Source organism: Bubalus kerabau, chromosome 4 (genome assembly GCF_029407905.1).
Source record: "Bubalus kerabau isolate K-KA32 ecotype Philippines breed swamp buffalo chromosome 4, PCC_UOA_SB_1v2, whole genome shotgun sequence".
Classification (NCBI taxonomy): Eukaryota; Metazoa; Chordata; class Mammalia; order Artiodactyla; family Bovidae; genus Bubalus; species Bubalus kerabau.
Window position 1 is genome coordinate 30,662,760 of NC_073627.1, and position 22,226 is coordinate 30,684,985.

At 44.8% G+C, this 22,226-nt stretch overlaps 1 protein-coding gene across 4 annotated transcripts in view; it reads left to right on the top strand.

Annotated features, from left to right (window-relative positions):
• The window catches only part of SPECC1 (sperm antigen with calponin homology and coiled-coil domains 1), a 212,290-nt gene that overhangs the window by 90,960 nt on the left and 99,104 nt on the right, over positions 1–22,226 (top strand). The window lies entirely within an intron of this gene.

Sequence of the window (22,226 nt, forward strand, 5' to 3'; positions counted from 1 at the left end):
CTGTGAATCTGGGACAGAGTCAGAACTCGAAACTCGTTTCCAGGGGGTGATTTTTAAATTTGAATTTGAATAAGGAAATTGCCCCGGCTTGTCCAGGTGACTTGTCCCCAAATCCGGGGCAGGGCTATCATTAAGATCTGGGTCTCTTAGCCTCCTTTCACTGGTCTCCACTCACCTGGGCAGGGAGGCTAGGCAGGGGCAGGCAGTGTCCTTGAGGCTGGGAGGCGGCTATGGTACATTGGACTGGTACAATCAGGATGGGAAACTTGGCCACAAGTGGAGACCATGGAGGAAAAACTATAGAGATGGGGTTACTGCATTGATTATGAAGTGGTGACTTTCTAAACTGCACAGCACTCCGCCAGCCTTCTTTGGGCAAAATAGCCAGTATTTGCAAATTAATGCACGTTTGCCTGTGTCCTAAACAGCCCTGCGGTAAGCTATTAGATAAGGGCTTCCCTCGGAGAAGGCGATGGCACCCCACTCCAGTACTCTTGCCCGGAAAATCCCATGGACGGAGGGGCCTGGTGGGCTGCAGTCCATGGGGTCGCTAGGAGTCAGACACGACTGAGCGACTTCACTTTCACTTTTCACTTTCATGCCTTGGAGAAGGAAATGGCAACCCACTCCAGTGTTCTTGCCTGGAGAATCCCAGGGACGGGGGAGCCTGGTGGGCTGCCGTCTATGGGGTCGCACAGAGTCGGACACGACTGAAGCGACTTAGCAGCAGCAGCAGCAGCAACAAGGGCTTCCCTGGTGGCTCAGCAGTAAAGAATCCACCTTCTAGTGCAGGGAACTCAGGTTTAATCCCTGGGTCTGGAAGATCCCCTGGAGGAAGAAATGGCAACCCATTCCAGTATTCTTGCCTGGGAAATCCCATGGACAGAGGAACCTGGTGGGCCATAGTCCATGGGGTCGCAAAGTCGGGCATAACTAAACAAGAAAAGAATATGTAACATTTTAAACACATCTCATTAATATCCACTTGCCCTGTGTATTATTTTGTTGGTGTCAAAACTATGAAGAGACTGTGCCCCTTGTTAGTTTTTAAGTGTTATTTGGGTGCTTGTGTTCCAGTTTCTAACTGACCTTGCCTTTCAAAGCAATCTAATGAATAGCGGATGAAAAAGACATTTTTATGGCAGTGACTTATTTTATCGCACTTTTCTGAGTGCATACAATTTCAGTATAGGAACTCAAGTCTGATTTGCTGCAAGTAAAGATACCCAGTTAGAAAGTCTTAGGAAAGACTGTCTTGCTAGACTATTGTCAGCTGAAAATGTGCATATAACTTTAAGTGATCTCTGTGCTGTGATGAAATGCTATAGAATGCACCAATGAGATCCCGGAAATGAGAGTTTTGTTAAAGATTAACACATCCTCAATCTGCTTTACCACCTTGCATGAGGCTGGGAGGGCAGGGCCTCCCATTGGCAGGTGTGGTGCATTGGACTAGACTCAGAGCAAGTGCTTCGAGGGTCCTCAGAGCAGGGGGCCCAAAGGTAAGCAGTGGAGGTGAGGAGGAGACAGGCACAGCAACACCCACACCTGATTTCTACACCAGTCCTATGTCAGCTTTGTCCTCTGAGGCGCAGACTCTTAAACAGAATTGGGAATGAAGGAGGGTTATTAGAGGGTAAAACGCCTGAGAAAGAAGGGGTGGGAACCTGAATCAGGCCAGGAGAGCCATTGGACCAGCACCCAGGAAAGGAAAAGGCAGCAGCAATTTTGGGCAGAGAACCTGCAAGTCTGACCAGGTCCCGGCCAGCTGCCAGGGAGCCCCTGAGAAGACTGCCCGGTAGAGGAGACCTGCTTGGGCAGTGAGAGCCAGGCCCTCGTCCTCTCACTGGGTCAGGCCTTGCTGAGGCTTCCTGGAGAAATGTGCCTTCAGCTCAAAAGCCGGGCTGAGTCCCAGTGGCACTGGCTCCTGAGTGTCAGTTCATACCTGTCCTTGCAGCTGAAGCCACAGTCTTTCTCGGAGGGAGATCCAAGCGGCACACCTCCTGGCTGACCCCCTTGAGACCTCAATTGCTCCAACAGGGAGGGGCTGTTAGAGGGTAAATGAGGCAGAATCCCCATCTCCACCCCCCATTCCACCCCATGAACCTCTGCAGGCAGGCCTGAGGCAGAAGGCAGGTTCTCAGCTGCGGCTACCTTTCCAGCCTTGAAACTGTCTGCCATGGTAGCAAGAATTCTTTTGTGTGGGGATGCAGTCCTTAGAGTTGAGTCACTGTGACTGACTGTGGCATTATGGGACGGACGGGAGAAATGAATCAAGCAAAAGACATGAGAGTGCGTGAATAAGGGCAGCTGGAATCTGAACCTGTCAAGGACCACATCCCTTACTTCCTCAAAGGTCTCAGTTAACAGTCCTTCAGTTTCCAGCCAGGTTTTCAGTGCCTGCAGATCAGAGAGGGATGCTGGGTATAGTCATGCAGGTTGTGCAAGGCTCAAAGACAGCTGGGAATAAAGAGTGGGCCAGGGTGGGATTGTATCGCTCCAGAGGAATGGTGCCATTTTATATTCACACATAGGTGCCCAATATGCTAAAGAAGCCTTATTTTCTACTTAGAGTTAAAACCTTAGAAGGCTATTCCCAGTGTCACCATGAGCTGACAGCTTCTTACTCTTGGCTTTAAATCTGCGTGTGTTGTTAAACAGTGGATACCAGTGATAGGAAACAAAAGTCAAAGCTTCGACCCCCACTCCCTCAGATTCCACTCCCTGTTGGTTAAGCTAACTGTGGTTAAAGATAGATCCCAGAATAGCCCCTTAAGACATTAAAAGTTGATTTCCCCTCACGCCCCGGTCCAGGGTGAGGTGGGGCCCTCTGAGAGTCATGTGGTTGTTAGAGGCTCAGGCTGGTAAATGTGTCTTCAGGGTCCAGCTCCCGGGTTCTGCTGACTCTGACGGCGGTCAGGAGAGGGGAGAGGACATGAGGATACTGTGGGGGCTAGTGGGGCTGGGCCTGGACGGGGTGCCCATCATCCCTACGGCATTCCCCTTCCCTACCTCCACCAGGCTCCGGCACCCAGCTCCACCTGGTGTGGAGCGGCTGGAAGGAGGCTCGGCCAGTGCCATGAAGAGGCCAGCAGGGATGTGAGGTCCACTCTCAACCACATCTGTGTCAATATTTTCTTAGGAAATTTTAGTCAGAAAAATTGAAAGGTATGTATAGCTAGCACCCGTAGACCCACCACAGAGTCTACAGTTAACATTCTGTTTCCGTTGCTTTATCCTGTTCATCCAGCTGTTCTTTCGTCAGTCCCTCTTTATTTTTGATGCATTTCAAGGAAATGGTGGTTATCTCTATAGTTCTACGTAATTTTGTATGTCTGTACTATTTCTTGATTTATTAGTTTTGAAGGTTGTATAGAGTGAGGAATTCAGTGCGTTTTTAGTACTCTATTTCTCTCTTCCTCTGTTCCTGCAAGCCATACTAAAATTTTCTGAATTTATTGTTAGTAAAGTGTTAATGGTGGGGTACAGTTATGGGTGTCTAGTTGTTGACTGTAAAACTTTGCTATATGAAATTTTCATTCAAAAAACAAAAATACTAAGGAAATCTTTTATTATTTATCGCTTGTATTTCTTGACTAACCAGCTTTAAATGGTGTCCTTGGCTCAGTAAAGAAGGATATGCTATCTCTACATTTCTTCTGCCATTTCCCCTACAGGCTCCATACCCTCTTCCCAGCCTTTTACAAAGCAAGAACATTCTGTCTCCTAATTAGTATCATTAAATCTCTGTGTGTTTGTAGGTTAATTCTTAAAGTTGAAAACCAGTCAGCATTTAAAATACTAGGCTCGAATATTTATCATGTACTGGAAAATCAAGTAGTGCATCTAGAGGTAGAAGAGAAGGAAATTCAGGCTTACATGATTTAATTTATAATCTGTGACAGGCAATATTACTTTAAAAGAAAAAAAATAGGGATTTCCCAGGTGGGCCAGTGGTTAATTAAGACTCTGCTCTTCCAATGCAAGGGACTTGGATTTGATCCCTGGTCAGGGAATTAAGATCCCACATGCCATGTGGTGTGACAAAAAAAAAAATTAAAGGAAATTTAGACGGAGTAAGTTGGCGCAGTGGTAAAGAATCCACCTGCCAGTGCAGGAGACGGAAGAGACGTGGGTTTGATCCCTGGGTCAGGAAAATCCTATGGAGAAGGAAATAGCAACTCACTTCAGTATTCTTGCCTGGAAAATTCCATGGACAGAGGAGACTGGCAGGCTATAGTCCATGGGGTCGAATAGAGTCAGATACGACTGACTGAGCACACAGTCACTATAGTTTTTTACTCCTAAAATGATCTTAACTTGCTTTTACCCTCTAATCCGGCTTCTCAAGTCTACAGATTGTTGTAGAGAATTCATTTTCTTCTTCAAGACAGAAGGCATGGTGGTTAAGCGTTTTGGCTCTGGAGCCACACTATGTTCACATTCCCAGTTTTGTCCCTTAGCAGCTCTGAGGCTTTGGGCACATGAGTTAAGCTCCAGGAAAGAGGACAGTAGTACAGCCTGCCTCAGAAGGTTGTCGCAGTCATTAATAGCTTGAAGCACATGATGGGTTAGAATAGGCTCACACATCACAGAAAGTGCCCGGTAAGCTTTAGTCATGACTATTCCTGTCCTTCTGACTTAACATTTCCCGTTCAGATTTGGTTGCCTTCTGGTCTGGCTTTACTCTCAGGTGAGCTCCCTGCTTCTTGAAGCCTTTTTCTCGTTTTGTACGTTCCCTTTTCTCTGGCTGGAGCATTTCCTGTGATTCTGTCTGGCGCTGAGGTTTTATATATTCTATCATCTCCATGCTCACCTTTTTCTTCCAGCTTTTCTTATTGACTTTGAAATTTTCATCAATTATATTTTCTATTTCCAAAATATCTTTTTGTGCTTTGTTTTATCTTACTCATAGCAGTTCAGAGTTTTGAGTTAAGGGGAAGGGAAGTGGAGTTGGTTGGTGGGCTTGAGCAAATTAATGGGCTGCCTTGTCCTTAGTTTTAGATTTCAGGGATTCATCAGAGTTTTGACAGCATTCACAAAGAGGAGAATATAGTATGTATTTTTCTCAGATGTATTTTGTTCCATAGAAGAATTTTAGAGTGAAACTAGTGTCCTGAGAGACATACTTGGAAAATGCAGCCTTTTAGGATTTAAAAAAAAAAAAGATGTATATGTTAAAGATCAGTGATAACACATAATAAAAAAAGGTGAGAATATTAGATATATCTGTTAGTATAATAAATGGGTTAAACTCACTTAGAAAAAGAGCCTCCTCTGGATTAACACAGAAAACAAAATACATAAGCTGCATAAAAGCATAATATTCAGATGGTAGTTTGATTTTTAAAATTAAGTTGGTTAAAGTTGTAAATAATAAAAATCTAGCCCTAAAGAAAGCTTTCAAGTTCAACATCAAGTCCAGTTCTTATAAGTCTTTGTGTTTGCTGTGCTCATGTGTAATTATTCTTAAAAATATAGTGATTCTTAAGTCCTTATATACATCCCCAAACATTCACACATTCTCTCTTGTGTGTGTGTGTGTAAATGCACACTGTCAATTACATACTTTAAATTAGAATCATGAGGCTGCTCTGTAATTCTTGGAAGATTCAGTTCTCTTAAACATTAAAATAGCTCCAAAATACAGGTATTTCTTAATTTATAATACTATTGCTACTTGTTTATTTAAACTACTTCTCTACTTGATTCTAAACCTTTCTCGAATTAAAAGATGTTTACTTACATGCTTTATTCCAAATAATAACTGGTGTTGGAATTTTATCCCATATAATTTTGGGGTTGCCTTCTCAGTTTGATGAGGTTTTTTAACCAACAGAGATTTCCGGCAGGAACAGGATTCTTACCTGACACCATACCAGCTGAGCACCTTTTGCTGCGATTGGGGCACAGTCTGGAGCAGCTGGGTTTGCACCCATACAAAGATCATCCATGCGTGATGCTGTGTCTCACCCTTGATGTGACGATCTCTCTTTTTTGCCTTCAGCCTTACTGATAGTTTCCCTGGGCAGAGAATTCTAGGTTCAAAGTCCTGGTAATCTCTCTGTGACATCGACTCCAGAACTTGAAGAAGAAAGTGATCATGATGCCCATGTCCCTTAAATTCAAACTACATTTGATCTTGGAGCTCCTGATAAGTGTCTGAGACCTCTGTTCTAACAGCCATATCACTTGATGAGGGTTTGCACTTCTTTGGCACTTAAAATACGTAACCATTTTCCTGTCTGACTCAGAAGACCTTTGACTTGATAGAACACTGCCTGCTATTCTTAAATTTTCTGTGTCGTAAAGCAGTATCTGTCTTGATAGTGAAGAAAATGTGATTTAATTGCGGCTATCTGTCTCTCATGCCTTTGACTACTGAAACAATCGTATCAGTTAAAGATACACACCACAAAGCACCTTAAATCAGACAGGACTTTCAGTATTGATAAGAGTACAATTCAAGAAGAAAAAGCAGCAGTTACAAAATGAGTACACTAACTAGACAAACCGTGGAAGTAATTAAATGCAAAAGCTATTAAAACTGCCTGAAAAAACTCACATGTGAAATGAGAGACTTCAGTGTGTGTGTTCGTGAAATGGTTAAAACATTGATCTCTTCTAGACCAGAAGGAAAACCTCATTACAGTCTCTTAAGGGAAATTTTACCAGTCACAATGCAGTAAAACTGTAGGAGTAGAAATTGAAATTTTAAACAGTTAATACAGCATGGTGTGGCTGTAGCTAACTGTACTGTATTGCATGTTTGAAAGTGGCTGGGGGTGAATCATTTTATAACTGCACTGTGACCGATGGTAACCATGCTTATTGTGGTGATCACTTTACAGTGTATACAAATATCCATACATCGTTATGTTGTAAACCTGAAACGAGTGTAATGTTATCTATCAATTATATATAAAGAAAGCTGTTTGGAAATTTTGACCCAAATAGGATCTGAAAACTATGATTATGGATCATTTAGAAAAATAATAGTGAAATACTTTATATAGTTACAAATAGCAAGCTAGTTCTCTAAAAGCTTTTATCATAAATGCAGTAAGTACTAGACATAGAAAATTAGAAAATAAAGGACAAAAGAAATCTGGGAAAACAGGAGGGAAGTTTATGTATATATGTAATTTATTTAGTTTTGGCTGCGCTGGGTCTTTGTTGCTATGCGCGGACTTTCTCTAGTTGTGGAGAGTGGGGGCTGCTCTGTGTTGCGGTGCGCGGCTCCTCGTTGCGGTGGCCTCTCGTGGTGGAGCACGGGCTCTAGGCTCGAGGGCTTCAGTAGTTGCAGTGCACGGGCTCGGTAGTTGTGGTACACGGGCTTAGTTGCTCCTTGGCCTGTGAGATCTTCCCAGACCAGGGATCAAACCCCTGTGTCCTACATTGGCAGGCGGATTCTTGTCCACTGTACCACCAGGGAAGTCCGGGAGGGAGTTTTTTAAAAAGGGGCGGAAATTAATGAAGTCAATTTTGACAGCATCTGTTTCCTCGCTTCTATCCTCATCACCTGGCCTGTGACCCAGCACATGGTTCACACTCAGTATTTGTTAAATGAATATATGAAAGAACAAAAAAAGAAAAAAAAATCACCAGAATTGAAACATATAAGAATAGACCCTTTGCTAAAACAAGGAACTAGATAAAGCTGTAGTTAAACTAAGAAAAAAAAAAACCACAAGTACTCCAAATAAGCAATACAAGAATGTATGTAATCAGAGATGTGGCAATTTAAAAAACTAGAATAAAAATAAAAATTTTTGATGAAATTTCCTAGGAGAAAGAAACTGCTAAATTCACGAAGTAGTGAAATACTTGGGCAGAATATTGGAAGACATCACAAAGTGACTTAAGGAAAAAACTTCAGAAAGAATCCTGAACTCAGATGATGTTAATATGCAGAGTTTTTCAAAGATCAGAAAAATAGATTTCTGTGCTATTTAAAATCATCAAATGCATCGTTTCCTAAAGATTATTAATGCATTATCAGCCCTGGGATTTCTTTGGAAGGAATGATGCTAAAGCTGAAACTCCAGTACTTTGGCCACCTCATGCGAAGAGTTGACTCATTGGAAAAGACTCTGATGCTGGGAGGGATTGGGGGCAAGAGGAGAAGGGGATGACAGAGGATGAGATGGCTGGATGGCATCACTGACTCGATGGACGTGAGTCTCAGTGAACTCCGGGAGTTGGTGATGGACAAGGAGGCCTGGCGTGCTGTGATTCATGGGGTCGCAAAGAGTCAGACACGACTGAGCGACTGATCTGATCTGATCTGATCTGACAGAGGGTGCACATAATGGTTTAGGGTATATACTGATGGCTAGTTCTTATTTTAGTAATTAAATTAAGCTGTGTTAGAAAAATCGTAAGTAGTTCATTGAATCTATGTTGCTTAGGACAAGATTAGGTTTTTTAAAAAATGAGTCAACATTTAGTTTATGCACAAAAATATTAAAGATGTAATAGGACGTGCGTGCTCAGTGGCTCAGTCATGTCTGATTCCGCGACCCCATGGACTGTAGCCCACCAGGCTCCTCTGTCTGGGATTTCCCAGGCAAGAATACTAGAGTGTGTTGCCAGTTCCCTCTCCAGAGGATCTTCCTGATTCAGGGATCAAACCCAGGTCTCCTGCATTGGCATGTGGGTTCTTTACTGCTGAGCTACCAGGGAAGCCCCAGGTAATAGGACAGGTAAATACAAATATAGCCAAAATTGTAAAGTATTAGTCACCCAGTCGTGTCCGACTCTTTGCGATCCCATGGACTGTAGCCCACCAAGGTCCTCTTGTCCAGTCAAGAATACTGGAGAGGGTTGCCATTTCCTTCTCCAAAAATTGTAAAGGTGATACTCAAATAATAGAAACTTGAAAAACACTCCAGAAGACAAAAGATGGAGGACTTTGCAGTTTATTTTAACAGAGGCAGAGCTAATATTATTAACACTGTTCCTGATACTAAAGCCTTTTAGAGACAGAGGGGAAAGAAAGCCAGGGGACAGTGTGGCAGTGCACATCCTGACTGAAAGATAAGCCACATTTACTCCAGTGAGGCCTTTTCAAAATATTACACTCACTGGTTACAAAAAAAATGGTTCATTCCAAAATGCAATAATATTATTATATAAATTTACAACATCGGTACATTTAAAGAGAAGAAATTCATCTTACTGTATATATCAGTAGTGCATTTAATAACACTTAACATCTACCTCATAAACAGTTAATAGGAATGAATGGATTCTTTCAAAGATAATAAATAAAACGGTCTGAAAGCTGCATACACCATGTTTAACAGGAAACAGGAGTGTTTTTAACTCCTGCAGAAGTCAGGAAAAAACAGGTGCCCACAGAGGACATTGTTTTCAGATAGACTATCCAAGGCAGTAAGATTTTTTTTTTAATGTTTATTTTAAAAATGAGTCAAAATTAGCATTATTTATAGACTGTGGGCTTCCTAGGTGGCAATAGTGGTAGAACCCATTTGCCAGTGCAGGAGACATAAGAGACCTGGGTTCAATCCCTGGGTTGGGAAGATCCCCTGGAGGAGGGAATGACAACCCACTCCAGTATTTTTGCCTGGAGAATCCCAAGGACATGGGAGCCTGGCTGGCTATAGTCCATGGGGTCGCAAAGAGTTGGATATGACTGAGGCGATTTGGCATGCACGTGTAGAGACTGTAAATCTCCTGTTAGAATAGTTAAGAAGATCAACTGAAAAACTGTTAGAACTAGTGAGAATGCAGTAACCAGCTTGGCAATACATATGTGTATTCCTATATGTGTGAGCATGCATATATATGCATGCATGTGTGTTTGTAGATGTGTGTAGAACAGTAGCTTTAATTGATCACCAGAAACAAGGGTTAGTTTATTAAAAGGTCACATTCTCAGCGTGACCACAGTGGATGAAGCCTGGGGAAAATGGGGTGTGTGAGGCCGTCTTTGATTAGCTGTGAGCTTCCCATGCAGAGCTGGATGCCCGAGATCACGAGATGGATGTACCCTGTTATACGGAGGAATTATCCTTCGTATGTTTTGGAATTTTAAAGTCAGAAATAGTTGCTGAATTTTGTAAAATGCCTCTTAGGCCTCCCTCTCGAGATTATGATTTCTCTTTTTAGGCATAGTGATGTGATGGATTTGAAATGTTTCACTGTATAATGGAATTTTCAATCAGGTTTTTCTAAATCCTCCTTTTGGAAGATAATTTTTTAACATGAAAGGTGAACTTTCAGTTACAGTTTTTCTTGGTCTCTTGTTGCTTTGTATGTAAAAACAAAAAAGAGGTGTGTGTGCAAGGTTTATACTACCTTTAACATTCTGTGACTTTGGTAGACTTTTAAATAACTTTCTCATTCAGAGAAGAGTTTGGGGGCAGAGGAGAATGGGCTTTCACGTGGGGAGTGTGTTACCTGAATGTGCTTTAGATATAAGAGTTCTAGTCTGTTGAATCTTGTTTTACTTTCTCTAAGTGTTGATATGGCTCCAGTTAGCTGAGACCAGCCTGAATAGTGCTATCATAGAAGCAGCATTAAAAAAACGGAGAATTTCGAAGGTTTCAGCGTGTCCTTACGAAGACCTTGATGGCAGCTGTCCCTTGTATTACCAGGGAATTTTTGAATTCTTGAGAGACAGTAGGTTTGATATTTCAAAATTAATGTGGTTGGCCAAATATTTATAAGTGAGATTAAAACAATCATTTAATGTTATGAAATTCAGAAAAGCTTGTTTCACAGAGTTTTCCGCATTCCAGGCCACTGGAGAGATAACCCCGATATCCTGGGCTGGGGACTCCCTGCAGGAGTTGGGGTCATCACCCCTCACCCACGCTCTCCTTCCCTGCCTGTCACCAGACCACCCCCAGGTCATAACTCTGATCTATTCATAAAAGCTTTCTTTCCAGTGCCCTTCTGCTTCTGCTCATTTAAAAAACCCCTGCTCTGTTTCTCTAGAAAAACTAGTCTTTTCTTCTTCACTCTTTGTCCTCCCTCATCTCCAGCTGCTTGTTCCAAATTAAACCTAATTACAGATGAGCGTTAAGATTAGGGTTTACGATCAACCTGGAAAGTAAAGTTGTAAGTTTTGACCTGAAACTCTATTCAGCAAGAAACCAGTGCCAGCCACCTCCAGAGCCCTTGAAAATCCCCTTTGTTTTATCTGCCAGAGAATTCATCTCCTTCCTCTAATTGGTCCTGCTTTTCTCTCTGGCCGCGGCAGCCACGTTAAAAACAAAACGAAAAAACTTGGAAGGTTAAATTATCAGCAGTCTAACCTTCTCTTCTGATTTATAAACAGATAAACAGAGAGCCTATTCACAGGCTCATGTGGGCATTGAACTGTTAGGAAAATTATCTGTTTATAGTTATATTTTGGTCTCTTCTGCTCTCATTTCAATCTGAGAACATTTCAGTGTGCCACAGTTGTTTGGAATGACATGCTTGCAAGCTGGACCAGAGATGTGGTAGAATGGTGTCTTTGTGCAGGTTAACAACGTGGGGGGAGTGTGTGCCTTTGTGTGTGTGGTGTTTGTGTGTGCCCCTCAGAACTTCCCTGACATCTAATCTTCTGTGGCTTTCTGCTTTTGTGCTTTATGCCTTGGTGGGGACTTTCAATCAGTCATTGTAGGTGATTAAAAAAAAGAAAAAATGCAAATGAATGGATAACAGTGATTCCATTTTAATGTAATTTGTACATTAAAATGGAGAAGGAAATGGCAACCCACTCCAGTGTTCTTCCCTGGAGAATCCCGTGGACAGAGGAGCCTGGTGGGCTGCTGTCCATGGGGTCGCACAGAGTCTGACACAACTGAAGCAACTTAACAGCACCAGCAGTACATTAAAATGACCTCTTCCTTGTAATAAATTCTGGAATACAGAGCCTTACACTAACCATTTCAGATACAAAATCATCCTGAAAGTCTGACCAGCATGCTGTTTTTGTTTACTCAGGTCATCACTGTCCTTGTCAAATCTGTCACCAGCCTTGACTCTGGGGGGTGCCCTGGGGCTTCTCAAAGGTTGTGGTCAGTCTACGTGGGGTCATATGCTGCTCACATTACAGACCGCCCTCCCCCTCACTTATCTGTTGCCGCCTATCTGTGCCCACGCGCCTGGAAACCAGTAACCAGAACTGCCAGGTGTGTCTAAACCAGAGATGCTTCTTCTAAAAGTGGAAGAGTGTGATGTTTGGAGCACAGCTATGTGTATTAGCATCTCTGGACATCTCTTCCTGTTAATGACACCGTCTCATGAGGCTGAAGGGCTGGCAGGTGAGCTTAGCCAGCTATCAGGGCGTCCCTGTGTGTCACATGCCCTTCCTGAATCAGGTGTGTCTTCTGTGTCCCATGACCCTCCTCCCTCTTGTCCTTGCCCTGTTCCTGGAGTGCTCCTCTAAAGGGTTCACAGCCATCCCACTGCGGTTGTGCTGTAAATCTGTCTACCATCGCCCCTTTCACTCCTGTCACCAGCTGGTTTATTCCTGTTACCTAACTCTCAAAAGTGCCGCCATGTGGAAGATAAACAATACCTTCAACCCACTCCTCATCCTCCCAGGCCCCAGCTCCTTCCCAGGGATGGGATGTCACCTCCCCAGGGGGACCTTTCCCCTCCAGCCCGGGCAGGTTCCCTTCTCCCTGGGGGTGAGATTCTTTGGCTGGCTGCTGAACGCCTCCCACGGCCAGGCTTTCGGAGAAGTAGAGAAATTTGGGCTTCTTTCCATGACAGGATGAGAGGACGGAGCAGGGCCAACCGTGGAGGAGGTGAGAGGAGAGGTTTAGGTGGCTGAGCGCCGGGGGGTGGGGTGAGACGGAGGAGCAGAAAGGGCAGACGGAACATGGGGACGTGGTCTGTGGGGGCCACTGATGTCATGTGAGTTGTCCCTCTATGAGAGGATTCTAATCCCCTCTCCCCGGTGAGGCTGTTGGGTTAGATGTGAGGGTTTAGAAATGAGACTGGAGTGGACACGAGGCAGGGACAGACTTCCCAGAGGTTGGTTACACACAGATCGAGTGAAATAAACTGCATCTTTTCTCAGTCATCAGTCAGGATGAGAACAAAGCCCTGGATTCAGAGACAGACACCGGAGGTCCATTGGTCCTCGCTTGACCTCAGTGGGTTTTCACGTTGGTGAAATGAGGGCCTGGACTGTCTCCATGATGTCCCTTCCACCTTTTAAGAGTGCAGGATTCCATGGAAAGCTTGCATTTTGTGTTTCTAGGGTACTTTTTTTGTCCCCAATTGCAGGCCAGAAAGGAAAACTTCCAAATAAGGGTGTATGAGCTACTCTGGGAAACAATAAGTAAAATACAAGTCTAGCCTTTGCCCTGGCATGAAAAGAATGCAGACTGCCGACTGACCTAGAGGTTTCTGTTTTATTTCATATTTAGGTGAAGTGGTCAGCTTTAACCATTACTCCCAAAGAAGTTTCTATTTAGACTCTAGGGATGTTTGTGTAGCATGGAGTGGGTTATGTTATCCTCAAGAGCCGTGTGGTCACTTTTATCTGTGAAGCTGCCCCACTCCATTGTGTATGTACCAGGAGCAGTGCCTGGAAACCAAATTTAGAAAAATTAGTCTAGGCCCACAAATGTTGACAGTAGACATTTAGTCAACACCCCTATCTGATTCTGTCACAGGCGTCACTGAGTCATGTCCTCACAGTGCCGGCGTCTAAACAGAAGGAGTGGTTCAGTAATCGTGGTGATTGAACTCACTGGATAGCGCCTGACATCGCTTAGACAGACGGGTCAGGATCACATCCAAGGTGGAGAAGCCTGCCATATAGAGGGGATGAACAAAGCTGAGTGCAGAGCTGTGTGTGTGCTGATCTCGTCTGTGTGGAAGTGCTGACTGGAGGACCAGCCTCCTTCTCTCACGGCACATCTGGATGTTACAGGCGGGGGCCTGAGCACTACACGTGCTGTTTCCCTCGCTCACTCTGGCTCCTTTCTGACATCTGTTTATCTGTGTGGATCTCTTGGCAGCTGAGTTTTTGATTTCAGTTTTTTTTTGATAAAAAAAAATAGACTTATTGAAATAAGATAAATAAGAAAGATTATTTTAAGATACAATAATCTTAATGGAGTGGGTTGCCATTTCCTCCTTCAGGGGATCTTCCCAATCCTGGGATTGAACCTGCATCTCCTGTATTGGCAGGCAGATTCTTTGCCACTAAGACACCTGGGATGCCCTAAGAAAGATTATTTTAATATAAAATAATTAAAGGAATATACTACACATGTATCATGAGGTTATGGATTGTTCTGGTTGCTTCCTGGGGAAACTGGCCTTGATCTGGTCAGAGATTTGTGGGCAGCAGGTTTATGGGGTGGGTCCCTGTGAGAACAGTACCTGTGAGGGAGCGCATGGGGTGTGATGCAGTCACAGCCGCTATCCATCTGTCCATCAGTCCCGAGGGAGCTGGAGCTGGGACATCCTCACACAAGTCCTGCATTGAGATGGGGGGCAGACCTTTGTGTGTCCTTCCTCAGCCAGGGATGACCTCAGGGAGACTGTTTCCTGGGTTCTCCAGTAGTCTTTCATTTCCTTTACAAATGCTGCCCTGAGGCAGCACGCTTATGTCCTGAAAGCAGCCCAAGAGTCACCCAGTGTTTTCTTCCATAAAGAGTTCCCTTTCAGGGAGTTGGCTCCACACTGACCACAGGTCCTGCCCGCACAGAGCCTGGCTGACTCGGGTGGTGAGTGCAGGGCCTGACTCACTCCGTTCCCCTGGGACATGTGTGCTGCAGCCAGCTGGGGAGGCAGGTCATTGCTTGTCCTGTAGAGTGACAGGCCTGGTGATGTCCCAAGAGAGTAAAAAATGGACAGCTGGTCCCTGTTTCCAGCGCAGAGGTCCTGAAACGCTTGGAATTTCTGAGTGATAGGTTGAGGGGGTCTTTTCTTATTCGTGATGAGCTGTTTCTACTGCACCAGAGTTTACGGTGATATGGTGACTTGAGGGCTGGGCTGGCGGCAGAGGAAACAACTAGGAGTCAGAGGGACCCTCAGTTCCAGCGGGATCCCTGGGGTGGAGGGGCTTGAGGGGGTTTCACCACCAGTAGCCAGTGATTCTCAGAACCTCCATAGACTCCTCATCCTGGGATGCGGAGCTGCTGGGTCTCCAGGGGCATCAAGGTGCTAGAGGGTGTGGCCTGGACGGGGTGTCTCTCCCATGCAACTGTTGTGAGTTGTGTCGTCCACAATAAACTGGTGATCTCGGCAGGAAACTGCTGAGTGCGTGAGCCACCTTAGAAGTTAGTTATCAGAGCTGGGGTGGGGGCTGTGGGACCCCCCCAGAGCTTATACCCAGTTGATCAGAAGTACAGGTTACAACCTGGGACTTGTGACAGCGCCTTGGGAGTGGGGATGATCTTGGGGACAGAGTCCTTAACCTGTGGATCCTGGGTTAAGTCCAGGTAGGTAGGGCAGAATTGAGCTGTCTGCACCCAGATGGTTGAGAGAACCAGCTGGAGTGGAGGACCCATCCACGGGGGTGGCAATGAGGAAGCAGGGTTGGTTTGTTCTGGCCCAGGGCCTCCCCTCCTCCCCATCTCGTGGCCCCCACCCCATCCTCCAGGTCAGCCTGGCACCTTTGCTGTGGGCGCTGCACCCCTGCCTGGAGCCCCTGAGAAGATGAGGGAGCTCCCAGATCAGCCTGTTCATTCCTGGGCACCTACCTCCACCTCTGCTCTTGCCATGGGTCTGCAGCACTTGGTGGCACACCGGTGGTCCTTGTAGCTGGTGATCCCTGAGGCCGGCTCACCCTGTTCATATCTCAGGGTAAACTTCTTCTTGGCTGTCTTCTGCCATCTGGCTTTAACTACCACACCTATGTTGGGTCTTTCTGATCTTCCTCCATATCTCTTAATTTTAAAACACTTGTGTTCATATCATCCCCCTTTTCTCAGAATTCTAAGTTAGTTTCCTTATTTGGTCTTCTAACTCGTGGACTGACTGCCATGCATCCATGTTTAGCATCTGAAAGCAGTCTTTCCTGATGCCGAGTTTTCCCCTTTGATGAAGGTGTTTTTCTTTCACGTCTTACTGAAAACATGAATGGGAGACTTTGCAAAGCTGTGTTTACTCCACTGGCCTTGCCTCCTGTCTAGGAACCATGACCGATTTGCTCCTGGAGGGTCAGTGCTGTGTCAGTGCTGCCTCTGGCCTCTGGTCACCTCCCTCCCTCCCACCAGTTTTCCTGACCAAGAAGAATGCTTCTTACAGGTCCTGGGACTTGTCTGACCACTGTCAGCACAGGTCCTTGTCTCTCGACTGATGGACATGGCATGCAGACAGGGCAGGGGTAAGAGAAAGGGTCGGAGGCTAGGAAGGATAGACCCCAGGCAGTGTCCCCACAGCCTTCAGATGCCCCTTCTGCATCTGGCCATTGGGTGGTTGTGCAGGTGTGAATCAGACCGTGCAGAAACAGAAGCCCCGAGCTTGGCACATCGAATAGTGAGTAGTCCTTTAATAATTTCAGCCCTATTTAAACTATTTTTAGTCCTTGTGGCGCATGCAAATGTGCAAATTCCTGCAGGTCTCTCAGTGTATCCGCTGTTGCTTCTTAATATTTACCAGCACTGGCTCTGGAGGAGAATTCCTGCATTCTTATCCTGGCTTCCTTGTTCACCAGCTGGGCAGTCCTGCGCCAGTTGCTTCATTTTTTGTTTTCCTTCTCTATGAAATGGGGATAATATAATGGCACTCCTTAAAGGAATTCTTGGGCTTCCCAGGTGGCCCTAGTGATAAATAACCTGCCTGCTAATGCAGGAGACATAAGAGACAAAAGTTTGATCCATGGATCGGGAAGATCCCCTGGAGGAGGGCATGGCAATCCACTCCAGTATTCTTGCCTGGGAAGTCCCACGGACAGAGGAGCCTAGCAGGCTACAGTCCATGGGGTCTCAAAGAGTCGGACAGGACTGAAGCGACTTAGCACACACGCACACACAAAGGAATTCTCAGAACAAGGTAATGTTCTTACAACAATGCCTGGAAGGGAATGAGTTCTCGAAAAATGTTAATGACTGTATAATTAGCAATAACCGTTAATGTTGTAGTGAATGTTAACCCCTTCTCCTTCTCTTTCTCCTCCTGCCTCTCATTTTTCTATCTTTTTTTTCTGTCATTTTCCTTGAGGTAGACAACGTTTCATTTATCTTCAGGTGTTGTCACAGTGCGTGCTCTGCCTTCCTGACCCAACCTCCCATTCCCTCCTGAGCCTGCCCTGAGGTGCTTTCGGTGTAGTCAGGAGTGTATTAGTTTCGTGTTTCTGCTCTAACAAATCCACACACTTACTGGCTTGAAAGAGCACAGCTTTACTTCCCTACAGTTCTAGAGTTAGACTTCTAAAATCGAGGTGCTGGCCAGGCTCCTTTCCTTCTGGGGTTTTCAGGGCAAATCTATTTCCTTGCCTTTTCCAGCTTCTAAAGGTCACCTGCAATTTTCCTCCATCTTCATTGTTCATCCTCCAACCTCTGGCTCTTTGGTCACATCATCCTTTTCCTGTCTTTGACTTTCCTGCCTCCCTCTTATGAGACCTTTGTGATTATATTGAGCGCCCTAGACATTGGGCTTCCCGTGTGGCTCAGCTGGTAAAGAATCTGCTTGCAGTGACCTGGGTTCAATCCCTGGGTTGGGAAGATCCCCTGGAGAAGGGAAAGGCTACCTACTCCAATATTCAGGCCTGGAGAATTCCATGGACTGTATAGTTCACGGGGTTGCAGAGAGTTAGACACGACTGAGTGACTCTCGTTTTCACTTCACTCTCAAACCATCCACGATAATCTCAAGTCAGGACCCTTAATTCAATCACTTCCGCAGAGCCCCTTTGCCAGGTAACATGTTCCCACGTCCCAGGGCATCACTCAGGCTGCCACAGAGAGGAGGTTGACGTGGTCAGCCTGATGCTAACGTGCTTCCTCCACAGGGCTGCCCTGAGCCAAGGGGTGCGGAACCCACACCAGGAGGCAGCATTTCTCCTGGGGGCTCTGGGGAAGGGTTTGAAGAGGGTCCTTCAAGGGAGTCTTACAGGTTGAAGAGGCCTTTACTGGGGGCGGAGAGGACTTTCCAGCAGAAGAAAAAGCACCTGCCAAGAGGTGGAGCTGTGCGAGAATCCAGCAGCAGTTGAGGACTGGTTAGACCTTTGATGTTGCTGGAGTGTTAAGAAGGGCTGGTGGACAAATACGTGTAAAAGGACAGTGCACTTCCTGTGACAACAGGTCTAGAAGGTGTCCGGGGAGGAGAGGGGAGTCAGTGCAGCTGTCGCGGTGGTTTCTTTACTATAAGTATTTTGTCTGATTGCATAAGTAATATGTGCTCATTTTATAGAAATGAAGAAACTAAAGAAACACACCCAGAAAATAAAAATGACTCATAATCCTGCCACTTGGAGATCACAACGCTTGACATTTCTGTGAGGCGTGGTTACTGAGCCTTTTTTACACGGACTTTCACATAGTTAAACCATATTGTGTATTCAGGTTCATATCATGATTTCTTTAACAGTATCATAGGGCTTCTTTAGATCATTGAATATTCCTGAATTTTCTTAACATCTCTGTAGTAGTCTATTGTATGTATTACTATAGTATTTTTGTCTTCCTATTGTTGAATCCAGTATTTTTCTTTCTCTATTTTAAAAAATTCAAATACGTAAGTCTGTGTTTAAGTTTCTGAATATGTCCTTAGGCCAAATTCTAGATAGATATTTCTCAGTCGCTCAGTCATGTCCGACTCTTTGTGACCCCCATGGACTGTAGCACACCAGGCTTCCCTGTCCATCACCAACTCCCAGACCTTGCCCAAACTCATGTCCATCGAGTTGGTGATGCCATCCAACCATCTCATCCTCTGTCGTCCCCTTCTCCTCCTGCCTTCAATCTTGCCCAACATCAGGGTCTTTTCCAGTGAGTCAGTTCTTTGCATCAGGTGGCCAAAACATTGGAGCTTCAGCTTCAGCATCAGTCCTTCCAGTGAATATTCAAGATTTACTTGGCCAAAATATAAGATCATTTGTAAACCTCTTGATTTGTAAGCGTCTTCTGTGTTCTTTTTGGAAGAGTTAAAATACAGTTGTGTCAGAAAGTATTGTTCTCTTGGTAGCCTTGCCAGTGTCAATATGATCCTAAATGATTTTCCCTAACTAGGCAAAAAAAGTATTTCATTGTTTTAATTTGCATATCTATTGAATTTCATATATTTATTGGTCATTTTTTTCCTGTGATTTGTCTGTTCCTCTCTTTTCTCAATTTTCTATTAGCGTTTTAAATAGTTTTTTGTTTCTTTTCTGGTATGTTAACACTACCAATCCATTTCCCTTACAGATAGTTTGTCCATTTTTTATCATAGAGTATTCAGTTATTCAGGGGTTTTTTTTGAAATATAAAAGTCTAAGACTGTTAGGAAGCAGATTTATTTTTTCCATTGTGATTTCTTACATTGTTTCTAGGCTTAGAAATATTTTTCCTTCCCAAAGGTCAGATGTTTTGGGGTTTCATGTTCCCATTTTTTAATATTTATGTCTTTAATCCATTTGGAATGTACTTTAACATATGACATAGGAAAATGTATTTAGAATACTTGCCAGTTATTCCAACAGCATTTACTGAACAAGATTTCTTTTCCTCGCTGGTCTGGATTTGCCTTTTTTTGTCTGATGTTAGATGCAGTGTATCTTGGATGTATTTGCTGCTCTCAGTATTCTGTTCATTGATTGTATGACTTAAATTGTTGTAGCCCTACAGTACTTAATATCTGGCAAATCAAGTTTTCTTCATTGTAATTTTTTAAATTTTTCTTGTTTATTCTTTCAAATGAGTATTTGAGTCACTTTTTTTTGGTTTTCAAAAGTCCAATTTGAATTTTGGTGAAATTGCAGTCCTCTGGGAGGGAATTAGCACATTTTCCAGGGTAGAGATTTTCCTTCTAGAAATGTGATAAATGTCTTCATTAATTATTTTTTGGACTATCTAGTAAAAAATTTAACTTCCTTCCTGTAAAGGGAGAAATAAATTCAAGGCGCTGTATGAAGAGAGTGATTGGGAAAATGGTGCTGTCGAGAAAGAGAGAGAGATGCCAAAACCAGGGGAGTTAGGAGGAGGGTGTGAGAGACACAGGAATAATTCACTTTTGGGGATTTTGAGGTTTAGCCCATAGGCACATCTGAATGGATCTGCTGTCTTCTGTGGAGCTTCCATTGATGTGTGGTGGGGAAGTGGTTGCTGGGTCAAAGGAGTAGGTCTAAATACTTCCCACCCAACCCCCTAGGACACTTCCTTTCCACCGGGTGGTGGTGGACACAGTAATAGCATCTTCCACAGTTCGTTGTACAAGGAGTGCATTCGCTGTCATCTCTGCGTCACTGCCCCCTGGCATCATAGAGTCCTTTCTCCTCTTCACAGCTCTCTCAGGATGACACTTTTCAAGATGACTGGTGAGTCGAGCTCTCCCTTGCTTCTGAAATGCTGGTGTCTTCTTTGCTGATTTCTTACATGCTGCTGATTTCACTGGGCTTGTAGCTTCATCTGTCTGCTCCACTTCTTCATCCATAAGTCCAGCTCTCTGTCGAGATGACCTGCCTGAGCTCTCACTGGTCTGCCCTTAGCACCCCACTTAGTTGTGATCCCTTCCCTGACCGCCTTCTTGACCCCCTGGGCTGGACACAGTGTCCATCCATGTTCCCAGGGCTCTGTTTGCTGCACTGTATCGAAACTACCTCCTTGGCTGTCTGTCACATAAGTTCCTACATCAGTACCTTGTACCATAGTGCTTGGCACATACATGTTCTTCAGGAAAGCTTTGTTAAATGCAAGTACAGATCTGAGCTGCATTCATGCCAGGATGTAGATGTGGAGAAATTACACAGGTGGTGGAGATATTAGAACTGGGGATTAATATTTGGGAATCATTATGTGGCATGTCTGCTGGAAGCTTCAGAGGCAGTTATGGAAAAAGTGCTGAAAGGGGGGAGCGGAATCAGCACTGCCCCCGCCCACCTTCCCCACCCCCGGCCCCGCCCATCTCCAGGTGAACCTTATTTACCTCTGAAGGTGGAGACGGTGTGGCCCAGGCCTGGTCGAGTCCTCTCCCAATGGTCAGGACAGAAGCAGTTTTCAGCACAAGGAAATGTGTCAGGTGGAACAGCTTCCCCCACCACTTCGGTCTTGAAGGGCCCTAGTCCCACAGATCCCAGGAGCCTGGAACAGGAGGAGCTGGCAGTTGGGAAGGACTGCGTCTCCTCTGTTTATTTTCAGAGACCTGTGCTCAGACAGAAATGTTCCCCGAGGCTGGGTGGAGGGCATCTTGTTATGCCAGGCCATTCACAGCTCTGTGTGATGATATCCACTGCCCAAGAAATGTGACTGTGTTTGGGTGTTGGGGGGCCAAACCCTTATTTTACAGAAAACAGTTTTGATCCGCTTTCAGAGAGATTTAATAACTTGAGCTGGAGAACTCTAGCTGAATGTTTAGAATAAACAGACAGAAGAAAACGTTCACCAAAAATGACAGCTCTCGAAGAGTTAGTATTTCTAATGAACCTTTTACAAGATGAAATAATAAGGATTGCAGCCCCTACTGAGAGCTGAGTTAGTTTTCTGGGAGGAGTATCTTGTAAACACAAAGATGTTGACATCATGAGCTTAAGAAAGGAAGATGCTTGAGGTCCATCCGGGAAATCTAATCACTGGACACTAGGATTTCTAGCAGGAAAAAAGAACAGGTGGAGGAGATGTCACTAAATAAAAGGAGGAGGCCTTTGGAGCTGAAGATGATCTTAGACGTCAGAGGATGGGGGCTCACAGAAATCTGGAAGAAGACATAGCTCAGTGGCTAGGCTGCAGCAATAAAGATAAAAATCCTCCAGGCTTCTCGACAGGAAGACCAGTCTACCTTTGAGGAGTGAGGAGGTGACACTGGGAAGCTAGTCAGAGTCACGTATGTAGGGACCGTTGACTCTGAAGAGCTCTGAGTCTCTGTACCAGCCCTGTCCACCTGGGCTCAGCCTTGTAGGCCCTGGAAGGTGCTTTTGGTAGCTTGAGGAAGAAGATGAGTTCTTAAAGGCTATTGAGTTGTTGTGGAATAGTCCCAAGGGCTGATGAGCAAGGCTTGGGGATGCTGCAGCTAGGAACAGTGCCTGTAATCGCAGGCAGGGGTGGCTCAAGCTGGACACGCCACTGTGTGTGTGCAGGAGCGTGGTCAGTGCACCTGCCCACCAG